Genomic DNA, 16,702 nt, shown 5'->3' with positions numbered 1-16,702 from the left:
CGTAATAACAATACACAGGACGAGACCCGTAATAACAATACACAGGACGAGACCCGTAATAACAACACACGGGACGAGACCCGTAATAACAATACACGGGACGAGACCCATAATAACAACACACGGGACGAGACCCGTAACAACAATACACGGGACGAGACCCGTAACAACAATACACGGGACGAGACCCGTAACAACAATACACGGGACGAGACCCGTAACAACAATACACAGGACGAGACCCGTAATAACAATACACGGGACGAGACCCATAACAACAATACACGGGACGAGACCCGTAACAACAATACACGGGACGAGACCCGTAACAACAATACACGGGATGAGACCCGTAATAATAATACACAGGACGAGACCCATAACAACAATACACGGGACGAGACCCGTAACAACAATACACGGGACGAGACCCGTAACAACAATACACGGGACGAGACCCGTAACAACAATACACGGGATGAGACCCGTAACTACAAAGGACGAGACCCGTAATAACAATACACAGGACGAGACCAGTAATAACAATACACAGGACGAGACCCGTAATAACAATACACGGGACAAGACCCGTAATAACAAGGGCACAACAATACACGGGATGAGACCCGTAATAACAAGTGCACAACAATACACGGGTTGAGACCCATAATAACAACACACGGGACGAGACCCGTAACAACAATACACGGGACGAGACCAACAGGTTATCCAGATAGGCACTGAAAATAGATTCCTCATGAGCGATACTTTGTGGAATCTACAGGACTCAAATGACAACACAATAGAAGCAATAGACTAAAATACATCAGAACATAACAGAGAATAGAAGACAAACTAACACATGTTCTGTGTCTATAGCTTCTCTGTGACATTAGTCTCATTCACCAGCCAAGTCTCTGAGAACAGAAACAGGGAGCTTAGAAGCCTGGCTCATACGACTACAACAACATTATCAACATCCAACACGCAGATCAACTGAAAGCATCACAGTCATTATGAGCAGGGAGGGTTGTGTGTAAGATCAGGCTGCAGATGAGAGTCTGGCAGGAGGAGGAGGCTGAGCTGGAACACCTGAGCACGGTCCTCACTCCTGGGTCTACACAGCTGGCACCTTGAGCAAGGCTCCACACAGACAGACACCCACACACACACACGCACTCACATGCTTGCATGCACGGACACACGCACGCATGCATGCATGCACGCACACACTCACATGTGTGCACATGCATAGAGTAAAATGTTCATGCAGAGACAAAGACAAATTATATAAGCAGTTGAGATTCATTTTTGTGTCACCCAGTGGAAAGCATTTAGTCACAGAGCACATCAATCAAACAGCACCTGGAAGAGTAATGCTATATCTCTGTCTTATCACCGAAATACTGGAATACAGGTTTGGTTGAACAGCACTGCCCCCCTTGGACTGTGCCTCTCTAATCTACAGATGCTACGTAGGGACACATTTTAATTTGGCCGATAAAGGACATGCATTGAAAATGTAGTTAATTCATTGAGAAATTATTTTGTGCAACCAATTTTGTCCACATGCCCCATCGCACACATGTTGATTTTCTATCCACACCAGATGACACGCAGGTTAAAATAGCAAAACCAACTGTGAACCAATTCATTTGGGAGCATGTCAAAACACACATGAAAGACTCATGGACATTTAACTAGCTTGATGTTGCTAACTAAATGTCCTGGAAGATGAACGTTGGGTTGTTATTTTACCTGAAATATGTTCCTTTTTTTTTGCTGGATCTTTGTAGTATTTGGACCCGGAGTCGTACAAAATGTTGTGTTTCTCTACTCTGACTATTAACATTGAGCAATCCCCTTCTGAGCCAATGCATTCAGCCTAATAAAGCCTAATAAATACATTTCATATATGCTATTGCAAAAAGAATCCTTTGGTTATGTTTATGAAGGTCTTCGGTAACAAATGTTTTTAATCTGTTAATGTTACTGTAGGCTGTAAAAACAGTTCAAGTGTTTTACCACATCACAAAGAAATGCATTATTATTTCATTAAGGCAGGTCTTAAGAAACTTACAAAAAGGTATTGTATTTCAAATGAACAGAAGAGCATATTTGAACTTGTGTTATGTTACTAGTCTGTGCTTACTGGATATGGCTACGCTGCTGCAAGTGCTCAATCATAGATCGCATGGAATAGCAGATATCATATTCAACATTTTGAAATAGAGCCCTTGCCTTAATTTTAAGAGTTGTTTGGCAAATGTACAGTATGTGTTTTAGAAACTTTCTGACCTGCTCTTTCCAATTGTTTATGAAATCAAAATGTCGTACCTGCAGGAAGGATGATTTGCTTTTCTGGTGAGCTCTGTTCTCTTTGTCAATTACCCATACTGCACTGCAATCTCTTCATTCACAAGGCAATTGATAATATTGTCACCCATCAGACTAGTGTCAATTTAAACTTGTTTTTAGGCTACACCTATTATTATAGGCCTATGTGTGAAATTAGTTTTGATCTAGTTTAGGTGTACAGTAGGCCATTGTCAGATGACAGCCAACTGTTGGGTGAAGAAAGGGGGGGGGGGGGGGGGGGGGGGTGACATGTCCTCCTAAAACTGCTTAGTTATGGAAATTCTAACAAAGGCAGTGTGTTGAATAGACTTATTTAGGAAAAGTTAAGGACGGGGCGGGTGTAACTTTAAAACAGTCTTATATGACCACTGATCAGCACTTTTGCACTGTAAAACTGAGTCTTATATGCCTAAGAGGAGTCTCATCGGATGATACAGAGACAACACAAACAACAGCAATGTGGGCATGCACACAGAAACACACACACACACGAGCATAATACACAGTCAATATATACATCATCTAAACATCTAAACCATTAACACTCGATCACTTTACAGTAGATCAATGGAAAGTGCTTTAGCCAACTACATTGTCATGGGCCCACGCATACACACACAAGCACACAAGGACACACACACACACAGGCAGGGGGCCCATGTTGTGTGACTGTTGTTCACTGAGCATGACAGTCAGAAGGAGGAGGCGGCTCTGTGAAGTCTTTTATCTCTGCTCTATACACTCAGTGACTCTACACAGGCAGTGGCTTTATGTCTCTGATACCATAGGGCTGATTCATCACACTGATATACAGCACCACCACATCATGCAATACACCAGCTAGTTCATTTCCATGACAGGAAAACACAGGTGATGTACAGTTGTGGCCAAAAGTTTTGAGAATGACACAAATATTAATTTTCACAAAATCTGCAGCCTCAGTTTGTATGAGGGCAATTTGCATATACTCCAGAATGTTATGAAGAGTGATCAGATGAATTGCAATTAATTGCAAAGTCCCTCTTTGCCATGCAAATGAACTGAATCACCCCAAAATATTTCCACTGCATTTCAGCCCTGCCACAAAAGGACCAGCTGACATCATGTCAGTGATTCTCTCGTTAACACAGGTGTGAGTGTTGACGAGGACAAGGCTGGAGATCACGCTGTCATGCTGATTAAGTTCGAATAACAGACTGGAAGCTTCAAAAGGAGGGTGGTGCTTGGAATCATTGTTCTTCCTCTGTCAATCATGGTTACCTGCAAGGAAATACGTGCCGTCATCATTGCTTTGCACAAAAAGGGCTTCACAGGCAAGGATATTGCTGCCAGTAAGATTGCACCTAAATAAACCATTTATTGGATCATCAAGAACTTCAAGGAGATTGGTTCAATTGTTGTGAAGAAGGCTTCAGGGCGCCCAAGAAAGTCCAGCAAGCGCCAGGACCGTCTCCTAAAGTTGATTCAGCTGTGGGATCGGGGCACCACCAGTACAGAGCTTGCTCAGGAATGGCAGCAGGCAGGTGTGAGTGCATCTGCATGCACAGTGAGGCGAAGACTTTTGGAGGATGGCCTGGTGTCAAGAAGGGCAGCAAAGAAACCACTTCTCTCCAGGCCAGGAAAAACATCAGGGACAGACTGATATTCTGCAAAAGGTACAGGGATTGGACTGCTGAGGACTGGGGTAAAGTCATTTTCTCTGATGAATCCCCTTTCAGATTGTTTGGGGCATCTGGAAAAAAGCTTGTCCTGAGAAGACATGATGAGCGCTACCATCAGTCCTGTGTCATGCCAACAGTAAAGCATCCTGAGACCATTCATGTGTGGGGTTGCTTCTCAGCCAAGGGAGTGGGCTCACTCACAATTTTGCCTAAGAACACAGCCATGAATAAAGAATGGTACCAACACATCCTCAGAGGGCAACTTCTCCCAACCATCCAGGAACAGTTTGGTGACGAACAATGCCTTTTCCAGCATGACGGAGCATCTTGCCATAAGGCAAAAGTGATAACTAAGTGGCTCGGGTGACAAAACATTGATATTTTAGTTCATGGCCAGGAAACTCCACAGACCTTGATCCTATTAAGAACTTGTGGTCAATCCTCAAGAGGAGGGTGGACAAACAAAACCCCACAAATTCTGACAAAGCAAGCATTGATTATGTAAGAATGGGCTGCCATCAGTCAGGATGTGGCCCAGAAGTTAATTGACAACATGCCAGGGCGGATTGCAGAGGTCTTGAAAAAGAAGGGTCAACACTGCAAATATTGACTCTGCATCAACTTCATGTAATTGTCAGTAAAAGCCTTTGACACTTATGAAATACTTGTAATTATACTTCAGTATTCCATAGTAACATCTGCCAAAAATATCTAAAGACACTGAAGCAGCAAACTCCGTGAAAATTAATATTTGTGTCATTCTCAAAACTTTTGGTCACGACTGTATATACAGTTGAAATTGGAAGTTTACATACACCTTAGCCAAATACATTTAAAAACTCAGTTTTCACAATTCCTGACATTAAATCCTAGTAAAGATTCCCTGTCTTAGGTTAATTAGAATCACCACTTAATTTTAAGAATGTGAAATGTCAGAATAATAGTAGAGAGAATGATTTATTTCAGCTTTTATTTCCTTCATCACATTCCCAGTGGGTCAGAAGTTTACATACTCAATTAGTATTTGGTAGCATTGCCTGTACATTGTTGAACTTGGGTCAAACATTTCGGGTAGCCTTTCACAAGCTTCCCACAATAAGTTGGGTGAATTTTGGCCCATTCCTCCTGACAGAGCTGGTGTAACTGAGACAGGTTTGTAGGTCTCCTCGCTCGCACACGCCTTTTCAGTTCTGCCCACAAAGGTTCTAAAGGATTGAGGTCAGGGCTTTGTGATGGCCACTCCAATACCTTGACTTTGTTGTCCTTAAGCCATTTTGCCACAACTTTGGAAGTATGTTTGAGGTCATTGTCCCTTTGGAAGACCCATTTGCGACCAAGCTTTAACTTCCTGCCTGATGTCTTGAGAAGTTGCTTCAATATATCCACATACGTTTCCCGTCTCATGATGGCATCTATTTTGTGAAGTGCACCAGTCCCTCCTGCAGCAAAGCACCCACACAACCTGATGCTGCCACCCCCATGCTTCACAGTTGGGATGGTGTTCTTCGGCTTGCAAGTCTCCCCCCTTTTCCTCCAAACATAACAATGGTCATTATGGCCAAATAGTTATATTTTGTTTTATCAGACTCACGTCGTCTACTGATTGGATTTCTGCAAATATGTATCTAAATACCATGGGAGTCCTCTTACATTTGGGAACTCTACAGTTCTATTGATCAAACAACCATAAAAAGGTAGGCTATCTTTGCCTATATGCATATCAACAACTACAAGATCAACAACTAATGCAAGGTGAGCTAATATCTAACAAAGGAACATTAGATAAATCCTCAAAAACTTTTTCAGCTTGATGGCTGTCATACTTGCACTGATAAATGACGGATAATTGCAGCCTGCTCATCTTTCTGCAGCTTGCCTGCCAATGCATGCGTTGTCCCAACCAAGCACCCAACTAACTGGCTAAAGTTGGCTAGCTTGCTAGCTAGCTACTTCCAGACACAAATGAGAAAACACCTCACTGACCATTTTACTCGCCTTAGCAGAGCTGGTTAGGCTGTTTACATGTTATCCAGAGTGTTCGTGACTAACTATGACTTTTCTTTTTTACTAACACCAGTCATATTCAGAGGGTCTTGCACGTTCGTAAATTCATCACTTATTCTTCACTCTGGTACACTAAGACAAGAGTGGTCTGAAATCGGAGTAGATAGCTATCCAGAGTGAATTTGCTAACTGGATAACAGTCGTTCAGCATACCTAGCTAGCTAGAAAAGCTATTCACATTTCTTGCTAGCTAACCAAATGGCACGTGCATCTCTAGCTGTGTAGCCACCGAAAAATGATACGAGGAGAAAAAGTCACTCACACATTCTTTCAAAGATAAGACGTCCTCCTAGCAGCGAACTAACTAGCTATCTAGCTAAAGTTAGGTTCTGTGTTATTAGCTTGCTACATAAATAGATCCACTAGCATACTAGCCACATTATCACATTATGATTATGGCTCGTGATCATTGCCCTTGCTAGTTTGATTGTATTGACATTCCCAGCCTTAGTTACATTTGTTTTGTCAAAGTAGATGTGTATTAGTGTTGTCACGATACCAGAATTTTTACTCCAGAATGACCACCTGTTACGCGAGTGCAGCGTCAAAAGGACCTTGTGGCTGCAATGAGCCAAGATAAGTTGCTAGCTAGCATTAAACTTATCTTATAAAAAACAATCAAAAAAATTAATTGTCCGATTAATCGGTATCTGCTTTTTTTGGTCCTCCAATAATCAGTATCGGAGTTGAAAAATCAGAATCGGTCGACCTCAAGTGTGCATGCATTGAGTTATTGAGCTTGTTTTGGCTATAGTTGAAAAACAATATGTTTCTCTTCCATTTGGGACTTATTTTATAAAAGTTATTGCTGTCTTTTTCAGAACCATGACATCATTCACACACACAGTCAGTTTGAGGCTGGCGATGTGAGGCGAAAGTGAATTAATAACGTTTTTGGTGACAATCAGCTTTGAAATCAGCAATATTTTGCTCAATAGTTTGCAAAAAAGGTACTATGGTAGTGAATTGATGTTAGCTTCACTTGTAAGCTAGCAATGAAAGTTAGCCTACAAAGCTGGAAGCTACCGATATCTTATTGCATTGTAAAGTGTTCTAGCCTGTAATGGACATTGTTATGTGAACAGTAATTAACAGTTGAAATATTTCTACATGCCGTGTTGCATTTTTCAAGTGTGTTAACTTCTGTGCAGCATAATAAGTGGTGATGCAGCCCAGACTCCCAGTGAAAGCAGTGTTTCCTCAGGACAGGCTACAGCTAGCAATGAGGAAGTGGAGCAGGCAGTATGTGCTCGCACTATAAGCAGTGTTTCCTCAGGACAGGCTACAGCTAGCAATGAGGAAGTGGAGCAGGCATGATGTGCTCGCACTATAAGCAGTGTTTCCTCAGGACAGGCTACAGCTAGCAATGAGGAAGTGGGGCAGGCAGTATGTGCTCGCACTATAAGCAGTGTTTCCTCAGGACAGGCTACAGCTAGCAATGAGGAAGTGGAGCAGGCATGATGTGCTCGCACTATAAGCAGTGTTTCCTCAGGACAGGCTACAGCTAGCAATGAGGAAGTGGAGCAGGCAGTATGTGCTCGCACTATAAGCAGTGTTTCCTCAGGACAGGCTACAGCTAGCAATGAGGAAGTGGAGCAGGCATGATGTGCTCGCACTATAAGCAATGTTTCCTCAGGACAGGCTACAGCTAGCAATGAGGAAGTGGGGCAGGCATGATGTGCTCGCACTATAAGCAGTGTTTCCTCAGGACAGGCTACAGCTAGCAATGAGGAAGTGGGGCAGGCATGATGTGCTCGCACTATAAGCAGTGTTTCCTCAGGACAGGCTACAGATAGCAATGAGGAAGTGGAGCAGGCATGATGTGCTCGCACTATAAGCAATGTTTCCTCAGGACAGGCTACAGCTAGCAATGAGGAAGTGGGGCAGGCATGATGTGCTCGCACTATAAGCAGACATTGGCTGCGCTGATAGAAAGACTTGATCCTCTCTCAATCAGTAGACAACGTGAGACACATTTGACTGGTGAGAGACTGGAGAGACACTGGGGAGAGACTGGAAGGACACTGGGGAGAGACTGGAGAGAGGGACTGGGGAGAGAGACTGGGGAGAGGGACTGGGGAGAGAAACTGGGGAGAGACTGGGGAGAGACTGGGGAGAGGGAGTGGGGAGAGAGACTGGGGAGAGGGACTGGGGAGAGAGACTGGGGAGAGACTGGGGACGCAAGACTGGAGAGACACTGGAAAAAGATGAGGAGAGACTGGAGAGAGACTGGGGAGAGACTGGGGAGAGACTGGAGAGACACTGGGGAGAGACTGGAGAGAGGGACTGGGGAGAGAGACTGGGGAGAGGGACTGGGGAGAGACTGGAGAGAGACTGGGGACGCAAGACTGGAGAGACACTGGAAAAAGATGAGGAGAGACTGGAGAGAGACTGGGGAGAGACTGGGGAGAGACTGGAGAGACACTGGGGAGAGACTGGAGAGAGGGACTGGGGAGAGAGACTGGGGAGAGGGACTGGGGAGAGAGACTGGGGAGAGGGACAAGGGAAAAGAGACTGGGGAGAGACTGGAGAGAGGGACTGGGGAGAGAGACCGGCGAGAGAGACTGGGGAGAGAGACTGGAGAGAGACTGGGGACGCAAGACTGGAGAGACACTGGAAAAAGATGAGGAGAGACTGGAGAGAGACTGGGGAGAGACTGGGGAGAGATTGAGAGAGACTGGGGATAGACTGGTTGGAAACTGGGGAGAGACTGGGAAGAGACTGGGAGAGAGATTGCAGAGACTGGGTACACTATAATGAGAGGCTGGGTAAGGAGAGCCTGGTTAAGGAAAGGCTGGTTAATGAGAGGCTGGGTAAGGAGAGGCTAGGTAAGGAGAGGCTGGTTAAGGAGAGGCTGGTTAATGAGAGGCTGGGTAAGGAGAGGCTGGGTAAGGAGAGCCTGGTTAATGAGAGGCTGGGTAAGGAGAGGCTGGGTAAGGAGAGACTGGGTAAGGAGAAGCTGGGTAAGGAGAGGCTGGATAGAAGAATGGGAGCCCAGAACCATAGTCATAAAAGGCAGCCCTGCTACAAAAGCATTGATCCTCTGAACAATTGCTGCATGACAGAAATGATGATCATTGCAGAACTCAACTACTGCGTTTCACTAAAGAGAGAAACAGAAGGAGTGAGAGAAAGGGAGATGGGGGGAAAGAAGAAATCATTCCTTCCTGGGACTGGAATTACAGTATAGTGAAATGAAACGAGATGGAAAGGGGAAAAGAAAGAGGAAATGTTAAAAAGTTTCAGATATTCTGTCCAACTGTTCTAGGTCACCCATAAATTGGCTGATATCACTTTTACCCCTAGGCCAGTGCTCCTCATTGGGTAGTGGGTGTTCCACATTGACATTGGATGAAGTTAGTTCCCCCCTTTCAATGTAAAGCAATTTGTAATTTTGAACAAAAACGTATATTCAAACCTGCCCAACACCAAGATTACCAACAGAAACCAATTGGAGCCACATTTCCTAGATGGAATGACCCAGCACTTCCATCAGAGCAACCTGGAAACAGTGTCCTCAAACAGAGAAGGAAGGAGGACAATAGTCAGTGGCCTATAATGATCTACAGTCAGGCAGGCAGCAGAGCTAGACAGAGCAGAGGCCTGGCCTCAGTAACACCAGAACAGTAAGAGGACAACAGATGACAGATTGAGAGTCAGATAAGTGGAGCTGATAGGGCCCTCTATAAACTTATGTCATAAAGAATGACACTTTCTATGAATCACCTAAGAAAAGTTTGATTAATTAGTGCGTAACACTTATATATCATGCCATTTAAAGACACGTGCTGGATGCATGGAGGCCTGGATGTCTCTGTCTAATTGTCAGAAGATCCCGATGGTTTGTCGTAAATTGACTATGACATTAAATCTCAAACTGATCAAACTGTACTATCTGTTCAATGTAAATGTAATATCTATGGGGGTACTGCGTATCTATTATTGATTATCTATGGGAGACCTGCAGATCTACAACACACCTCATTCCAGGGGCGCAACTTTGGTTTTAGAAGTGGGGGGGGGGGGGAAATATTTTTTTTTATATAACAAAAATGTATCCAGTTGGATAAACACTCCAAACAGTCTACCCGACCGCTCGGAGGTGTCCACATGGTCCTAAAGCTCACCGTTGCCTCATTTTTATCACATTCCAATGATAAACCTGGGGGGGACTAAAATGCAATTTCAGAATACGGGGGGACCTCCCCAGATTCTTCCCCGGATTCAACTAGTTGATTAGAACTATACACAAACTGTAGCAGGCCCAACACTCACTGTTAAATCACAGAGTCAATGGGTTGAGTTGACATGGATCCTTATCTTACTGGGTCTCACCAATACACCAGTATTTCATTTTTGGATGAAAAACGTTCCCGTTTTAAACAAGATATTTTGTCACGAAAAGATGCTCGACTATGCATTTAATTGACAGCTTTGGAAAGAAAACACTCTGACGTTTCCAAAACTGCAAATATATTGTCTGTGAGTGCCACAGAACTAATGCTACAGGCGAAACCAAGATGAAATTTCATACAGGAAGTGAGCCAGATTTTGAATGCGCTGTGTTCCAATGTCTCCTTATATGGCTGTGAATGCGCAAGGAATGAGCCTACACTTTCTGTCGTTTCCCCAAGGTGTTTGCAGCATTGTGACGTATTTGTAGGCATATCATTGGAAAATTGACCATAAGAGACTACATTTACCAGGTGTCCGCTCGGTGTCCTCCGTCGAAACTATTGCGTAATCTCCAGGTGCGTGCATTTTTCCATTTTGAACAGAGGAGAAACCAAACAGCCACGAGTGATTTATCATTGAATAGATATGTAAAAAACACCTTGAGGTTTGATTCTAAACAACGTTTGCCATGTTTCTGTCGATATTATGGAGTTAATTTGGAAAAAAGTTTGCGTTGTAATGACTGAATTTTCGGGTTTTTTTCTTAGCCAAACATGATGAACAAAACGGAGCGATTTCTCCTACACAAATAATCTTTTTGGAAAAACGGAACATTTGCTATCTAACTGAGAGTCTCCTCATTGAAAACATCCAAAGTTCTTCAAAGGTAAATGATTTTATTTGAATGCTTTTCTTGTTCTTGTGAAAATGTTGCCTGCTGAATGCTAGGCTTAATGCTATGCTAGCTATCAATACTCTTACACAAATGCTTGTGTAGCTATGGTTGAAAAGCATTTTTTGAAAATCTGAGATGACAGTGTTGTTAACAAAAGGCTAAGCTTGTGAGCCAATATATTTATTTCATTTCATTTGCGATTTTCATGAATAGTTAACGTTGCGTTATGGTAATGAGCTTGAGGCTATAATTACACTCCCGGATACGGGATTGCTCGTCGCAACAGGTTAAACTTACTCTTTCAAGTTGTAATAGTAGAATGCACAAGGTACAATTTCAAAATTTGGTAGTGCATCCTCAGTTCCTCTTGTCATGTCAGTCATAGCATAACTTAGGGAGCTATTTATAACGCACAATGTTCCCCAATGCTGGAAGGGGGCCCAGAGTGAAAAACTTTGGGAATCCCTATTCTATCTTACAGGGCTGCTTTAAGAAAGGGTGTTTGGAACAGACCGCAGTCCTAATATTCAGGGGGAAATGAATCAGGTGAAAGTAATTATGCAAAGATTTTTGACCATCATGTAAAGCTCTATATTGCAGTGGATTGTAAATGTATCATCCCAACAACTTGGACTACGTTATTACATCAAGAGGTCAGACGATGCAATGGCATGGTTCCTGACAGTGCTGCAGCTGCAGAGATGGCTACATGCATGGAAGAGCCAGGGCCCTCTGGACAGTCACACACATCATCACAGAACAACAACCAATACAGAGAGCATGTCTGAGGGGGATGCTGTGGGGTCAGGAGAAAACAGAGCTGCAGAAAGAACCATAGCAATACAATGGACAGAATGGCCTTACAGTTCAGCTCCAAAATCCCCCATGATTCTTCCACCTCCAGCCAACATAGTGCAATAACATAATTTGCCACTGTAGCAGGTGTAGAAATAGGTTACTGGGAAAGATGGTGAATTCCGAGTGATGGCGTGATATAATTGTCAAGTAATCCGACATTTCAAATGGTTCCCAGTCCAAATGTAGTCGAACATTGCTTGGAATTGAATGCCTGTTAATTCTAAGAATTGAACAGTTGACTAGCAGAGCTGCGAGAGAGAGAGAGAGAGAGAGAGAGAGAGAGAGAGAGAGAGAGAGAGAGAGAGAGAGAGAGAGAGAGGCCTATGTTGGTGACAACTGAGCAAATGGCCATTTATAGAGAAAAAATACAAATACTTATGAGCTTCATGACATACCAAAGATGCTGTTCTGCACTCTGGTCACTCAAACCCACTAATGTGAAATACCACTGGGGCACACCATTCCACCTCAGATTTCATAATCCTATGGAGAATTAAGGATTGAACAATTTGTGTGTGGGATTAATAGTTATGTATGGATCTAAGAGAAAAAAGGCATGTGTGGTGGTCCTCTGGGGAGAGGAGGCAGAGGCCTCAAAACAAGATGGTCACAAATGACATGCCCATAAGATCATGCGGTGCATTTAGGCTGCAGCAAGAAACGAATATAGGCTTCCATAGTTATTGGCGCGCTTGAGCATTCAGGCAGAGATAGACAGTGTGAAGGATGGATGATATGAATGCAATGCCACACAGACACATGTTCGATACAACACGACAGACAGAGCCGCGGCGGAGAGCATGGAGAGACTGAAATACAGCGATGCGGACCGCAGTGCATTCATTAATACAGTATACACATCACACTGACTGCACTGCCTCCACCGTGGAAAATGGACGCCTAGTGTTACGCGACCGACCGACCGGCATAGTGCGTGAGAACTCGTTTGACTGAGGATCAAAGACACATTCACACACTATTACCTCAAACACACTGAAAATGTGCAGGACATTCTCATACACACATATTAAACACCTGTATAAACGGATTTATATGGATGCGCTGTCGCCCGCGCCCAAACGCGATATTATAGGGATATATAGTTGCATTCGAAGCATAATTTCTGCTCTTGTATTGTAATTTGCAGAACAAAGGCACATTAATTGGACGTTTAATTGCCTACATTCATGGTCTGTTACTGTTTTAGTAAGTTGTGTGCAGTGTGAAACGAATTGGCAGGAGAATGTAGCTTGCAAATAGCCATCGATTGATTGGTTTTTCGTTAAACCAAATACGAGCACTTAAACAATGACCAATATTATAACCTATATTACAAGCCCCGAATGTAAATAGTCTTATAGACAAGTCTTACCTGCCGGCTTATTATTTCAGAAGCTTATTCGAAGACCGTCGCACTCCCAAAGAGAGGAAAAGGAGATGGAGAGAAAAAGAGAGAGGGGGGGTGGACGACAAATAACGGCCTCGAAATAACAAACAGGGGGGTAATAAGACAAAATTACGTGAAAAAAATACCGTGTAAGAAACTGTATGTCATTTCTCTACTAAACATAACTCAGCCATATGATGAAATGGTTTTAACAGATATACAGCGGATACACAGACACATCAGTGAAACAGGAATTTGTCTACAGTAGATGTAGCCAATGCGTGTGTGTACTCCGTCAGAATGCGTCTCCCCCTCCCCTCCAGTTGCGCGAGTGCTAGTTCGCTCTGTCTGCCCGTCCGTTCCTCTATCTCTCACAACGAGCCATCGACGTAAGCAACTTGTCGCATCCGAAGGAACTCTTCAGTGATGTGAACGGATAAGATTGACTACTCGAAAATCAGAATAAACTGGCTATTCATTTGCTGCTGTGCATGTAGGCTACAACAGGGCTCTTCTGTTTGGGGCAACACAGATGCTAATTTTTTCTACACGTGGTTATTGGAGCGTGTGTGTATGTGCGACAGTTGCGTGCACGCCTAAATTGCATGCTAGCCATGACCAAGTTAAGAGTGTTATTGATGTCGATATTTTGTTGAAGGTCGGCAGGATGGAGATTCATCGGGATTTAATTTTTTTTTCATACAACAGAATATGATGGCCATTTCCACCGCTGTCTAAAGAAATGCAGGGTTATGAGCATTGCGGTAGCACAGTTCCGCAGAGAGAGAGAGAGAGAGAAAGAGAGATGCCACGCATAATTGTATAGAGGGGAGGGGATAAAAACGTTAACTGTAGGCTATTTTTGGTAAGATGGTGATTCGAGACCACAGAAGGTAAAATGCCCTGTTTTCCACGCCTGATAAGAATTATGTCATCATCTCCTTGACTCAAATACACACTGCTGCTGGAAATACTGTCATCTTCTGAGGCATGATTCAACAACGGCTGGTTTGTAGGTTGACATATAGCCAGTGGTTCCTGTACACCAGGCGACCAGAGGACTGACTGAAAGATGACCTTCAATGGCTTTAATAAAACGGCTTTACCCATTCCCTTCCTCCCTTCCTCTCTCTTCATCACCCTCTCTATCTTACACACACACATACACACACGCACGGAAAAAGGGGAGCTGAAGAGAGCTAATGCAGAGTGACAGGTCTTTCATGCAGTAATGGTGATGGTGAAAAGAGAGATTCACTCATCCCATACTGCTACACACACAGAGAGAGAGAGAGAGAGAGAGAGAGCTGACGTCACAGAACCACATGTTTATAAATATGTGCTCGCAAAGGCTATAATAGCACACGTTCACATCACACCAATATTCACACACTATCAATCATAGCACTTACTCCTGTGTGATAGAAAATCCTTGAAGTTAGACAGCACAGACATTTTATATTTATATACGTATATTGATTGTTGGCCTTTTGTGTTGGCCATTTGGCCTGCATCATTTCCTTCACACACACACACACACACACACACACACACACACACACAGTACTGATCAATTAGACTGCCCTTGGGCAGTAGTGGCTTGTACCACGATAGAGGAGAGGCTAGTGTTTTAATTCATCGCTTAGTGACCTACACTGCAATGCAGTGCACGCTCCTGCAGGTAATGCCTAAAATTAACCTTAAATTTGACATTTGGTTTGACTTCGAAATTTGATGTTTGAGGAACATGGATGAACGTCTAATTCTGACGTGAGTCTGTGAGAGCTAGTTGACACACACACACACACACACACACACACACACACACACACACACACACAGACACAGACCAACGCAAATTACCCATGGTGTGTTGTATTCTTGTTGTTACTCACTGAGCTAAAGCCTAGGAATCAGATTAGGAAGCTAACATGAGTCTCCAAGTATCAGGCAAGCATAGGCTGGTGAAGCAGCTCGGTTACACTCACACACTATTTAAACAGTGCTCCACAGTGTGTATGCCATGCATTATAATAAAGGCCTGCAGTATTTCAACCCTGCACCAATCCCCACCTTCAGAGTCGACTGCTCTGAATCGCACCGCACACACACACACACTGTATCAATGCATGCCAATGTGAGTGAAATCCAACCAAGAGACTTGTATTGTTACACCTCCAATAACACTGACGTCATCACAATCACAATCAGTATGGGATCAGTTTAATCAAGATTCTATAGTATTATTTCCATGGATTTAGTTGAAGCTATTGACAAACTATTTTCTTTGACGGTGCATCAAGAAACAAAAAGGTGCTGTCTTGACAAAGATCATTATGTACTAGAAGAGTACAGGCACACCTAAGGTTGCAACATTCCAGGAACTTTCAATAAATTCCCTGGTTTTCCAGAAAATATTTTTGAAGGATTTCCTGCTTATTCCATGAATCGTCCAACCAGGATTTCAGGAAAACCAGGGAATTTATTGAAAGTTCTTGAAATTTTGCAACATTAGTCCCACCTACACCCTCTGATGAAACAGCAGAGAGAAATAGACTTGGGGATGAGGGAACAGGGGAGAAGATTTCGGCGAGAGAAGAATGGGACCGAGGGAAAAGATAAACAAAATTGTCTCTACAAATTCTCTATTAAAATGTAATGATCATAATGGAGTGAATGATTGTAAAAGAAGACTGAATGGCAGGAGGAAAGAACAGTCACAGATATACCTGGTTCTAAAATGCATCCTTTGTCCTTGTCTTGTCCACATTCTGATTGTGCCTACATCTGTAGACAGGTGTAGACAACCAAAAGACCCATTGTGATCTGATTGTGATCAGATCATCATGCCCACCTCCGGAAGTAGTCAGACATACATTGTGGGCTCCTGAGTGGCACAGCGGTTTAAGGCACTGCATCTCAGTGCTAGGGGCGCCACTATAGACCCGAGTTAGATTCCAGGCTGGATCACAACCTGCTCTGATTGGGAGTCCCATAGGGCGGCACACAATTGGCCCAGCGTCGTTCGGGTTTGGCCGGGGTCTTACAATAAATAAATACATGTAATTTTGAAAGAATAGCTGTGTAATAATTTGCATAAAGGAAGGGACCAGGTAATCTGGTCACAATGCAGACACAGTGGACGGATAACAGACACATTTTAATACCATGTACAGACACATTTCTGGAAATATGGGCACAATCAGAATGTAGAAAGGATCAGGACAAAAGACCCATGTTAGCAACAGGTATAAACAGGGATAGAGAGAAAGAAAGAAAGAGTGAGGGCAGAGGGTTGAATAG

At 43.4% G+C, this 16,702-nt stretch overlaps 1 protein-coding gene across 2 annotated transcripts in view; it reads right to left on the bottom strand.

Moving 5' to 3' along the window:
* Window positions 1-13,894, bottom strand: part of LOC110537022 (calcium channel, voltage-dependent, gamma subunit 8b) — a 38,181-nt gene extending 24,287 nt beyond the window's left edge. The window contains exon 1 of one of the 2 annotated variants that reach the window (XM_021622737.3): window positions 13,385-13,894. The gene's annotated coding sequence lies outside the window, so the exon portion shown is untranslated. The remainder of the gene's footprint in view (window positions 1-13,384) is intronic. The other variant, XM_021622742.3, reaches the window with a different exon arrangement.
* Window positions 13,895-16,702: the final 2,808 nt, after the last annotated feature.

The sequence above is a fragment of the Oncorhynchus mykiss genome, chromosome 2 (genome assembly GCF_057628025.1).
Source record: "Oncorhynchus mykiss isolate SJ-2025 chromosome 2, ASM5762802v1, whole genome shotgun sequence".
Taxonomy (NCBI): Eukaryota; Metazoa; Chordata; class Actinopteri; order Salmoniformes; family Salmonidae; genus Oncorhynchus; species Oncorhynchus mykiss.
Note: the sequence above shows the minus strand (reverse complement) of the source record. Positions and strands in the feature narration are given on the sequence as shown.